Consider the following 13,050-nt stretch of genomic DNA (forward strand, 5'->3'; position numbering starts at 1 on the left):
CAGACCTTGTCTTGAACCTTACACCTGGTGTTAAATAGGTTCTCATGCTTACCTCTATCATATGGATGCATCTGTACACTTAAAGCTCTGCGTGCTACTAACATCTCTCCCATGACTGCAGATTCTCCTTCTTCATCTAGTTCAGGCTCTGCTTCACTTTCTGAACTGTCTTCTGGCACAATCTCTCCTCCCTCTTGAAGAAGAAACATCTTCTTGTTAGGACAGTCTCTGGAATAATGCCCCATCCCTTGGCATTTGAAACACCTGATATGACTTGTAGAGGTGCTACTCTTGGGCTTGGAATCGATTTTAACCTCCTCTTTGACTGTGGTTGTCACGGGTTTGCTGTCCTTGGTGAAGGCGGGTTTACTGAACTCTCTCGGCTTGGACATGTCAGGCGTAAATGTAGACCTCACTCCCTTTCTCTTGATCTGCGATTCAATCAGCTCTGCCTTATGTACCATTTCTTGCACATCTTCATAGTTCTGCAGCTCTATCTTGTCTTGAATCTCTCTGTTCAAACCTCCAAGAAACCTAGACATAACCATGTCTTCACTTTCCCTCAAATCAACTCTGATCATAAGCGTTTCCAGCTCCTGATAGTAGTCTCTTACAGACTTAGTCCCTTGAGTGAGACGCCTCATCTTGTTAAGAATCTCTCTCTGGTAGTGTGTAGGCACAAACTTCTTCCTCATCTGCGTGACTAGCTGTTCCCAGGTAGTGATAGCAGGCTCTCTCTGTCGATGTCTAGTAAGTCCCAACTGCTCCCACCACAACAAAGCATAACCACTGAATTCGGATATGGCTATCTTCACCTTGTTCAACTCATAAGTACCTTGAATCTGAAAGTTGGATTCCATCTTCCTTTACCAGTCTAGATAAGTTTCTGGATCATTGGTTCCATGGAAAGAAGGATACTGAATCTTGAGATGTTTCAGCTGCTGCCTCAAAGGATCATATTCCCTACCATGATCTCTGTTTCTGTTTCTCCTCATTGTTTCTTGACTATGATCTGAAACTTCTTCTTCTTCAGAATAATCTCTCTCTGAATCAATGTATATCTGATGCCCAGGTACTTGTTCAGCTCGTCGTGGGCGTGTGTGATCTCTGCCAGTTCTGCGATGCTCTCTTTCTGTACCTTGAGTGCTTCTCCTATGATTGAAACAAGTCTCTCTCCCCCAGTAAGTGTATTAACTGTTCTGATCCGTGTGTGCTTGGAGGAAGCTCCGACGTGTGCCTTTCCTTTAGCTAAGCGGAGAGCTTCACTCGGACTAGGCGGGTCTGAAGAACTCTGTTCTGAAGCACTAGATGCGTGAGCTATGTCCTTGAACTGTTTCTCAAACTTGTTACTGAGCTGCTCCATCTGTTGCTGAAACTGAGTAGACATTGTTTTGTTTGCTTCAGCTATCTGCTTAGACATGGCTTGGTTCAAAGCTTCCATAGCCTCTGGAGAAAGCTCCATTGTACCTGCAAATTAAAGAAGAAACTCGCAGTAACTTGTTCTTTGAATGAGAAAAAATGAAAATAAACTCTAAGACTCATAATTTAAAACAATAGACTCACGGATATAGACCTAATATCGAACAAAACTACAAGAGAAATCGATCAATACCAACCCTATAATGAACAAACTCCAAATAAACAAACCCTAATTTGCAGTCTAATTTCGAACAACACAAAACTAAATCCTATACTCACAAAACTTGACCTAGACTCAAACGAATCAACAATAAACTAAACCCTATTCGATCTAGACACAAACGAATCAACAAAAATTCAAACCCTAAAACTAAACAAACGAAATTAAAAAAAATCACAAGAGATTAGGGTTCTTAGCATCGCTTAGCCTTGGCACAGAGTTGGCTCTGATACCACATGATATGATTTCCCCTAGGATTGGACTCTATTGAAGGCTGATAACCGAGTGACAGGTGATGTGGATGCAATGTGATGATGAACGGATGGTTTTGGGTGATGATGTGTGAAGATCGAAGGAAGAAAACAATGGTTTGATGGAGATAGATGTTTAGGTGGTTGTATGGAATGAAACAAGTGAAGAGTTTCTATGTCACAAAGTGTTTAGAAACCCAGAATTCAAGAACACATTCAAGAAATCAAATTGAGGAAGAAAGATCAACAATTCATGTCACAACATCATTCTTCACTAAAGAACAAAGGAGGCGTGGCTGTGGGTTTTATAATTAACCCTAGGCTCGACACTCCAAACAGCAGGAAGTTAAAAATAAAACAACAAAACGTTTTAAGGAAATAAGAAAACAGCAAAACGTCTAAGTGACCTGTAGTAGTACAGAAGTCACTTGAACTAGTACAGAAGTACATTATTCCCCATTGGTAATGACTTCTAGATAACTCGACGTAGTGATCCATTTGCCTCATTAAAAACCATGCTGAGAAAACCCATTGGGACAAAACTCAGCTATGGGAAAAAGAGTACAAACTTCTCACCTAAGTTACCTAGTCATCATTACCGGGTGAAGTCTTCAGGTTGGATATGTTGAAGACTTGGATCCTTGGTAGGTTGAATGACCCGTCACTATGAATGCATGAGCTTCCTTGGCCCTCTCCTTAGCTCTTGAACGAGTGATCCTTCCCACCACCTCCGGTTGCTCTGCAGCCTCTGGCTCCTTGCTTGCCACGATCATATCACGAATGAAAGATAGTTAAATCAATGATATAATGTTGGTTGAGAAAAATACAGAGAGAAAAGAAGAAGGAAAGTAAATTCTAGAGTTATATTCAAGAAATTAAATAGCTAGCAGGAAGGAAAGTTGTCTATCTTAATTATAACCATTAAAGAGTTAACCAAGCTGCATAAAAATCTTTTTGATAAAAATAATTTGTGAGTCTCATGGTATTTAATTAAGAAGCTTAAATACACATATATATATATCTAAATACCTAAGATTTAGACAAGAATTGTAGGATGTTTAAATGTTTTAATCTACCAATCAAATGTGCAAATAGTATGATTATTTTACTTCCTAAAAAATATGCTAATAGTTTTTATCTACAAAAATTACTTTAGAATAAGATTTAGTTTTAAACAAAATTTAGTATTTTTTGCCTCCTCACAAAAAAAAACTTAGTTTTATTTAGTAATATATAAAATGTGAAAAATATAAAAAGCAAAAAAGATATTACAATAAATATATATATATATATATATATATATATATATATATATATATATATATATATATATATATCAACAAACCCGCACGTAGTGCGGGTATTCATCTAGTTTTAAATAAAAAGAGGAGGTTGATGAGTCCAACTTATTTCTTATGCCAACTGTACAATTTCTTCTTCATGGACCCTCACTCCATCTACATCTCACCTTTTAATTTCATTTTCCCAATATTTTATATAAAATGGCAATAATTATCACCAATAATCATAAAATGTTAGAAAACTATAACACGGTCGGTACATGGATGGTGTAGGACTACTTTTTACAAAAGTGAGAAAAATGTTGTTTTTGTTTTATTGTTTTCAATAGAAGAAAATGTTGTTTTTTATATTGGCATTTTGTGAAATGGCATAATCATGGTTTTGCGATGAAATGATAAGATATGATATGGAAAGTAAAGGTGGATGCATTTTTTTGGTCTCTTCTCATTTGAAATTGGTGTATAGTAAAACTACAAATTAAATGTTGATCGGTCTATAAATGTTCATCCTCACGACTTAGAAATTCCCAAAAGAAAATTCATGAAGAACACAAATAAAAAGCAATCGCTAGGAATTGTTTAATCACACATACGTCTTGGTAGGTTTCCAATATTCTATGAAAGACAACCTAAAGAACTTTTATACTTGAAAGTTGAAACAACAAATTAATACAGCAAACTTAATCACAATTCACAGCAAGCTCTTGATAACCAAGAGATCGAGCTATACATGCACTACGTTATACGTGTTATAAAACTTTTTTTCAATGTACCAAATGAATTCGACCCAAGTTTAGAGCTGGCTATGAGTATTTATGGGCTGCAAATCGAACCAGGGTGCAGACCACTAAAAACATACTATTATAACCAAGAGATTGAGCTATACATTCACTACGTTATACGTGTTATAAAACTTTTTTTCAATGTACCAAATGAATTCGACCCAAGTCTAGAGCTGGCTATGAGTATTTATGGGCTGCAAATCCAAATGTTATTAAAAAATTTATAGCTATTTTAAAAATAAAAAAGAATGGTTGAATAACAAGGGGGCTGGAAATCGAACCAGGGTGCAGACCACTAAAAACATACTACTTCTACTAGCAGACCAAAAGAACTTTTCCATTGAAAAAGCCGATTAACTACTATTTTATCTGACAGTCGCAAGCACCAGCTTGTACTCCTAACTGGCTAAACGTATCAAATCTATGGAAATTCATATCAAAATAGTGACAGGTTGAAGTGTTTTTATAAATAAGTATTTATTTCGGTCAAAAATAATAATAATAAGTATTTATTCGATCTAGCTCAATTAGATTAATAGAATAAAAACGTTAGATTGAAATGAAATACAGTACTATAACCTCTATAAATTAACATTCGATAAATTTCAATAAATCAGTATATTTCTTTGGTCTTAAATTAGGTTTTCGGTTTAATATATATATCAATAAATTAATAACTTATAGAGGTTTTCACGTAGCTCATTAAGGTGAGCTTTATTTAGTGAACTGTGCAATAAAAGTTTAAGAAGGAAGTTTAGTGCAGGAAAAATAAAAAGACAACAAATTAAATACATAGAGATTTAAGTTTCATAGATTGATATCATTTTGCCCAAAGTAGGGATGTTAAAATGGTAAACCACCCAATTTAAACCCATCCTATTTAAACCCACCCCATTTAAACTCATCCCATTTAAACCCACCCCATTTAAGTACAATCCCATTTGAAACCATTTAATCATACCCATTTAAACATACATTGCCCCATTTAACCTATTGAAGCCATTTAAGTATATAATTTTGGTGATAATGTGCAATTTTGTGGCTTTTAATTTTGGCGGGAAAAAATGTATTTGTGAGAATATTTTTTAATGATGTAAAAACTCAGATTTTTTGGTTTTGGCGAGAAAACACAGTTTTGAGAGAAAAAACATTTTGATAACAAATGACAATTTTGCATTTTTGGTGGTAAAACACGGTTTTGAGAAAAAAAAACATTTTGATAAAGAGATATATTTTTTTTTTTGCGGGAAAACACGTTTTATGGTTTTGGCGAGAAAACACGTTTCACGGTTTTGGCCGGAAAACACATTTTTTGCGGTTTTAGCGGGAAAACACGTTTTTATGGATTTGGCGGGAAAAACAATTTTTACGGATTTGGCGAGAAAAAACTGTTTTAATAAAAGATAATTTTTTTGGTGGAAAAATTTAATTTTATAATTTTGGCAGAAAAAAAAATAATTTTATATGATAAATATTTAATAAGAATATCAACAGAAATGGATCTAGATGGATACCTATATATTTATGATAAAACTCATATAATTAATGAGACTAATTTGGGAAACTCATTTAAGTCCATTTAAATTTTTTCATAAATTGACTCACTTTAATTCAAAACTAGGTGATACTCGTGCTACAGCACGGGATTATATATTTTGTTAGTTATTTTTTTTGTAATTTGTATTTTTGTAATATAGTTTTTTTTTATTTTGATTTATTTTCTTTGTTTATATAGTGTTTATTTGTATATTTGGGGTTATACAGTAAATTGGAAATTCTAATAGAGTAAGTAGTTTGTAAAATGTAGTTTTTCACGGAAACAGACACACCACAATAGTAGATATTACGTAGTTTTGTAAGAGAATTACACTCCGCAATATCGGATAGTAGTTTTGTAAGAGGATAGACACACCCTGCTTCCATGGCTTAATTTATAGTTTGATAAAAATACATGTTTAAACGGATTTAACTCAAAAAGTTTTATATTTTAAATTTTTAAGTATTAAAATATAAATATTACTTAAATATTTTATAGACTTTAAATATATTATAATATTTTAAACTTTCGACAGAGTTCAAATATTTATAATAATTTAAACATTCTATAAAAATTTAAATATTTATAATATCTTAAACTTTTTTTTAAAAAGTAAATATATTATAATATATTATAATATGTTTACTTTTTAAAAGTTTAAATATTTTCAAATATAGAACCAAATTAAACTGTTAAATTTGGATACCTGATAAATCAAGCTTCCTGCTCATTTGTACTCTAAACATTTTAGTCACATATTTATAGTGATTATGAACCATATTCCAAAATATTTAGTCAATGTGGGATATACAGTACACCTTTTCTGTAAATTAGTTTACAACTTTACATATATATAATTTATGCGTTTTTAATTCTTTCTATCTATACTACTCACAATTAATTACTATAGTTTTGTTAAGGAAATATTATAATATCAGAAATCAAGCAATTTAGTCAGATTTGGTAACTTGAATATTCGTTTTTAAAGATTTTAACTGAATCACTAAATATTCCTTTTAAAAGATTATCTGTTAAGATCAATCTCGGTAATTAAGGAAATATCCAAATTTTTAGTAATTAAAATTTATGTTTTTATTTAAATACCTTAAGGGAAAATGAAATTAGAGTGTTTGCCTATATCGAATAACTCTGTTTGGGATCTTAAATAACTAATCTTGAATGAAATAATATACTGGATCCGAAAAATATTATTCTGAAGTACAAACAGATCCGCGGGTTTTTTTTCTTCTGTAGTCGGATATGTAAGGATCCGCGTCCCAACCCGGCAATTTTTTAAGTGATCGACCGAGGGTATTTTCGTCATTTAAAGAAATCGAAACTATAGGTTAATTAGATTAAATTTTGTTATTCTCTAATCATTTTTAATAAAAAACCTACAAAAACCAAGTCATGGTCCATTTTTACTCTAGAGAGTATTTCTGCTTTAATAGTATAGATGTTCCTATCGTTTATTTTTTTTAATGTGCATTGGATGTATAGACTGAAACTTAGGTACTTAATTAAGTTGTTACCAAAATAAAAGAGTCAAAGATTCTTTTTAAGCTATGCAAGGATATTAATTTAAAAATCTAATGTATATATACTACTTGGGTGACTTGGTTTTACCAACTTATACAAAACTATAGATAAAAAGAGATAGCTCTAAATCATGAATACATCTTTTGTTTTAATCATTGTAATTGCTTTGAGTTTTGGATCGAACAATGCTAGCAAATTTTTTCCAAAAAACCAAGTAATTATCAAGAATTCTCTCAACAGGAGTGATGATATTCTCACTGTTCATTGTATATCTGATCAAGACGATCTCGGTATTCACTATGTGCATTATTCAGACTTATATTCCTTTAAGTTTGGGGATAAATTTTTTGGTGGGACTAAGTTTGACTGCAAACTATCGCATGGAGTGGGTTTTAAATCTTCTGTTACTTTTACTGCTTACAGAGAAGATCCTTATTTTTACATTAAATTTGGTGAAGTAACGTTTTGGGATGCTAGAGAGGATGGGATCTATCTCTCAAATGAGTATTATCATGAAAAGTTTATGTATAGTTGGTAAAATCTTAGTCTTCAATCCATATTGTCGTTTATATTTGATGTTAATGAATTTCATGATATGAGGAAATAATACTTAATAAATTGGATTTTCAAAATTATATACAAAACCTAAAAATTATTGGTTTGTAATTTATGCAATATGAGTCATATTATATGACAAATCCTAATACACAGTATACACCATAAAAATAATATAACTGTTTGATTACAAGTTGAATTGCCTTTAAATGAGATTTTTTATAATTAAAATAAAATGAATTATATCCAAGTAAACAAATGATATGTTTAAAACTGATAGGTCCAAATTGGTTCAGTAATTCGTATCCGATCTGGAATGCAAAAAACAAATGATAATGCAAGCATTTGAATTAGAAAAATCTTTTGATTTATTAATTTTCAAGTGAACTATAAAATCCTAGCATCAAAAATCAAAATTTTGACAAAAACTGGTTACGGTTTTCCAAAATCAAGGTTTGTAAACTACTTTGGTAGCAACAATTCTCTATAAAAGTAATTACTTAAAACTAAACATTTGATCCGTTTCAAACAATTCTAACAAGCATTAAGATTCTCATTCATTTAGTTCATAAAGCACCCCAACATCCACTATTGTTGGTTGGCTGGGAAAGTTTTGCCCATCTAATGATTGACTCTGCATTCAACATTATTTTTGATGGTTTGATGAAATCAATATACGGCTCTAGCTGTGTGAAAGAACACAGGCCTGTCTTAAACTAAAATTGGGCCCGTGGCAAAACTAGAAAAAAACTAAAACCTCCTAATAAAAATCGAACCAGGGTGCAGACCACTAAAAACATACTACTTCTACTAGCAGACCAAAAGAACTTTTCCATTGAAAAAGCCGATTAACTACTATTTTATCTGACAGTCGCAAGCACCAGCTTGTACTCCTAACTGGCTAAACGTATCAAATCTATGGAAATTCATATCAAAATAGTGACAGGTTGAAGTGTTTTTATAAATAAGTATTTATTTCGGTCAAAAATAATAATAATAAGTATTTATTCGATCTAGCTCAATTAGATTAATAGAATAAAAACGTTAGATTGAAATGAAATACAGTACTATAACCACTATAAATTAACATTCGATAAATTTCAATAAATCAGTATATATCTTTGGTCTTAAATTAGGTTTTCGGTTTAATATATATATATCAATAAATTAATAACTTATAGAGGTTTTCACGTAGCTCATTAAGGTGAGCTTTATTTAGTGAACTGTGCAATAAAAGTTTAAGAAGGAAGTTTAGTGCAGGAAAAATAAAAAGACAACAAATTAAATACATAGAGATTTAAGTTTCATAGATTGATATCATTTTGCCCAAAGTAGGGATGTTAAAATGGTAAACCACCCAATTTAAACCCATCCTATTTAAACCCACCCCATTTAAACTCATCCCATTTAAACCCACCCCATTTAAGTACAATCCCATTTGAAACCATTTAATCATACCCATTTAAACATACATTGCCCCATTTAACCTATTGAAGCCATTTAAGTATATAATTTTGGTGATAATGTGCAATTTTGTGGCTTTTAATTTTGGCGTGAAAAAATGTATTTGTGAGAATATTTTTTAATGATGTAAAAACTCAGATTTTTTGGTTTTGGCGAGAAAACACAGTTTTGAGAGAAAAAACATTTTGATAACAAATGACAATTTTGCATTTTTGGTTGTAAAACACGGTTTTGAGAAAAAAAAACATTTTGATAAAGAGATATATTTTTTTTGGCGGGAAAACACGTTTTATGGTTTTGGCGAGAAAACACGTTTCACGGTTTTGGCCGGAAAACACATTTTTTGCGGTGTTTTAGCGGGAAAACACGTTTTTATGGATTTGGCGGGAAAAACAATTTTTACGGATTTGGCGAGAAAAAACTGTTTTAATAAAAGATAATTTTTTTGGTGGAAAAATATAATTTTATAATTTTGGCAGAAAAAAAAATTATTTTATATGATAAATATTTAATAAGAATATCAACAGAAATGGATCTAGATGGATACCTATATATTTATGATAAAACTCATATAATTAATGAGACTAATTTGGGAAACTCATTTAAGTCCATTTAAATTTTTTCATAAATTGACTCACTTTAATTCAAAACTAGGTGATACTCGTGCTACAGCACGAGATTATATATTTTGTTAGTTATTTTTTTTGTAATTTGTATTTTTGTAATATAGTTTTTTTTATTTTGATTTATTTTCTTTGTTTATATAGTGTTTATTTGTATATTTGGGGTTATACAGTAAATTGGAAATCCTAATAGAGTAAGTAGTTTGTAAAATGTAGTTTTTCACGGAAACAGACACACCACAATAGTAGATAGTACGTAGTTTTGTAAGAGAATTACACTCCGCAATATCGGATAGTAGTTTTGTAAGAGGATAGACACACCCTGCTTCCATGGCTTAATTTATAGTTTGATAAAAATACATGTTTAAACGGATTTAACTCAAAAAATTTTATATTTTAAATTTTTAAGAATTAAAATATAAATATTACTTAAATATTTTATAGACTTTAAATATATTATAATATTTTAAACTTTCGACAGAGTTCAAATATTTATAATAATTTAAACATTCTATAAAAATTTAAATATTTATAATATCTTAAACTTTTTTTAAAAAAGTAAATATATTATAATATATTATAATATGTTTACTTTTTAAAAGTTTAAATATTTTCAAATATAGAACCAAATTAAACTGTTAAATTTGGATACCTGATAAATCAAGCTTCCTGCTCATTTGTACTCTAAACATTTTAGTCACATATTTATAGTGATTATGAACCATATTCCAAAATATTTAGTCAATATGGGATATACAGTACACCTTTTCTGTAAATTAGTTTACAACTTTACATATATATAATTTATGCGTTTTTAATTCTTTCTATCTATACTACTCACAATTAATTACTATAGTTTTGTTAAGGAAATATTATAATATCAGAAATCAAGCAATTTAGTCAGATTTGGTAACTTGAATATTCGTTTTTAAAGATTTTAACTGAATCACTAAATATTCCTTTTAAAAGATTATCTGTTAAGATCAATCTCGGTAATTAAGGAAATATCCAAATTTTTAGTAATTAAAATTTATGTTTTTATTTAAATACCTTAAAGGAAAATGAAATTAGAGTGTTTGCCTATATCGAATAACTCTGTTTGGGATCTTAAATAACTAATCTTGAATGAAATAATATACTGGATCCGAAAAATATTATTCTGAAGTACAAACAGATCCGCGGGTTTTTTTTCTTCTGTAGTCGGATATGTAAGGATCCGCGTCCCAACCCGGCAATTTTTTAAGTGATCGACCGAGGGTATTTTCGTCATTTAAAGAAATCGAAACTATAGGTTAATTAGATTAAATTTTGTTATTCTCTAATCATTTTTAATAAAAAACCTACCAAAACCAAGTCATGGTCCATTTTTACTCTAGAGAGTATTTCTGCTTTAATAGTATAGATGTTCCTATCGTTTATTTTTTTTAATGTGCATTGGATGTATTGACTGAAACTTAGGTACTTAATTAAGTTGTTACCAAAATAAAAGAGTCAAAGATTCTTTTTAAGCTATGCAAGGATATTAATTTAAAAATCTAATGTATATATACTACTTGGGTGACTTGGTTTTACCAACTTATACAAAACTATAGATAAAAAGAGATAGCTCTAAATCATGAATACATCTTTTGTTTTAATCATTGTAATTGCTTTGAGTTTTGGATCGAACAATGCTAGCAAATTTTTTCCAAAAAACCAAGTAATTATCAAGAATTCTCTCAACAGGAGTGATGATATTCTCACTGTTCATTGTATATCTGATCAAGACGATCTCGGTATTCACTATGTGCATTATTCAGACTTATATTCCTTTAAGTTTGGGGATAAATTTTTTGGTGGGACTAAGTTTGACTGCAAACTATCGCATGGAGTGGGTTTTAAATCTTCTGTTACTTTTACTGCTTACAGAGAAGATCCTTATTTTTACATTAAATTTGGTGAAGTAACGTTTTGGGATGCTAGAGAGGATGGGATCTATCTCTCAAATGAGTATTATCATGAAAAGTTTATGTATAGTTGGTAAAATCTTAGTCTTCAATCCATATTGTCGTTTATATTTGATGTTAATGAATTTCATGATATGAGGAAATAATACTTAATAAATTGGATTTTCAAAATTATATACAAAACCTAAAAATTATTGGTTTGTAATTTATGCAATATGAGTCATATTATATGACAAATCCTAATACACAGTATACACCATAAAAATAATATAATTGTTTGATTACAAGTTGAATTGCCTTTAAATGAGATTTTTTATAATTAAAATAAAATGAATTATATCCAAGTAAACAAATGATATGTTTAAAACTGATAGGTCCAAATTGGTTCAGTAATTCGTATCCGATCTGGAATGCAAAAAACAAATGATAATGCAAGCATTTGAATTAGAAAAATCTTTTGATTTATTAATTTTCAAGTGAACTATAAAATCCTAGCATCAAAAATCAAAATTTTGACAAAAACTGGTTACGGTTTTCCAAAATCAAGGTTTGTAAACTACTTTGGTAGCAACAATTCTCTATAAAAGTAATTACTTAAAACTAAACATTTGATCCGTTTCAAACAATTCTAACAAGCATTAAGATTCTCATTCATTTAGTTCATAAAGCACCCCAACATCCACTATTGTTGGTTGGCTGGGAAAGTTTTGCCCATCTAATGATTGACTCTGCATTCAACATTATTTTTGATGGTTTGATGAAATCAATATACGGCTCTAGCTGTGTGAAAGAACACAGGCCTGTCTTAAACTAAAATTGGGCCCGTGGCAAAACTAGAAAAAAACTAAAACCTCCTAATAAATTTTTTTTTTGGAAAATTTGGACCTTTTATCCTAAAGGATTTTTTCAAAATTGTTATTGGACCCTTGGTATTTACCTACCGTGCCTATGGGTAGAGATGGGCCTGAAAGAACATATTTGAAAATATTATTTATAAAAAACTCTTCTTTCTTAAGAAAAGAACCTACCAAAAACTCTCTCAGACACTATTATCGAGGCTTCCAGTTTACAACCCTTCTCCGATGCCAGTGTAGCTTTTGCTCGCCGGCGTCGGGATCTCTTTAATCCCGCTCTCTCCCCTGCTTGCACTTCCATCTTTTGTTTAGCTTTGTCCCTGTTTCTTTTTCTCTTTTGGTTACAATTCTCCCCGATCCCCTCAGATCGCGGCGTGTTATCACTAGACAGGAACAAAGAGCGCAGGTGGCTTCTGGTGAACCCCCTCCTCTTCTCCCTGAACGCTTCAGCCGGTTTAAAGGACCCACAAACAGGCGACATGCATACCTTAAGATCTGGCTGTTTGTTCACCCCTGAGAAAGCTTATCTTGAGGCACCGAGTTTAGCAGGTGAGCTCCG

The 13,050-nt window shown here is 31.0% G+C and overlaps 2 pseudogenes; both read left to right on the top strand.

Annotated features, from left to right (window-relative positions):
* The first annotated feature begins 7,132 nt into the window (after window positions 1-7,132).
* LOC104733528 (S-protein homolog 7 pseudogene) lies at window positions 7,133-7,684 on the top strand (annotated as a pseudogene).
* A 3,575-nt stretch (window positions 7,685-11,259) lies between these two features.
* Window positions 11,260-11,811, top strand: LOC147944192 (S-protein homolog 7 pseudogene; annotated as a pseudogene).
* Window positions 11,812-13,050: the final 1,239 nt, after the last annotated feature.

Source organism: Camelina sativa, chromosome 5 (assembly GCF_030686135.1).
Source record: "Camelina sativa cultivar CO46 ecotype springtype chromosome 5, ASM3068613v1".
Lineage (NCBI taxonomy): Eukaryota > Viridiplantae > Streptophyta > Magnoliopsida > Brassicales > Brassicaceae > Camelina > Camelina sativa.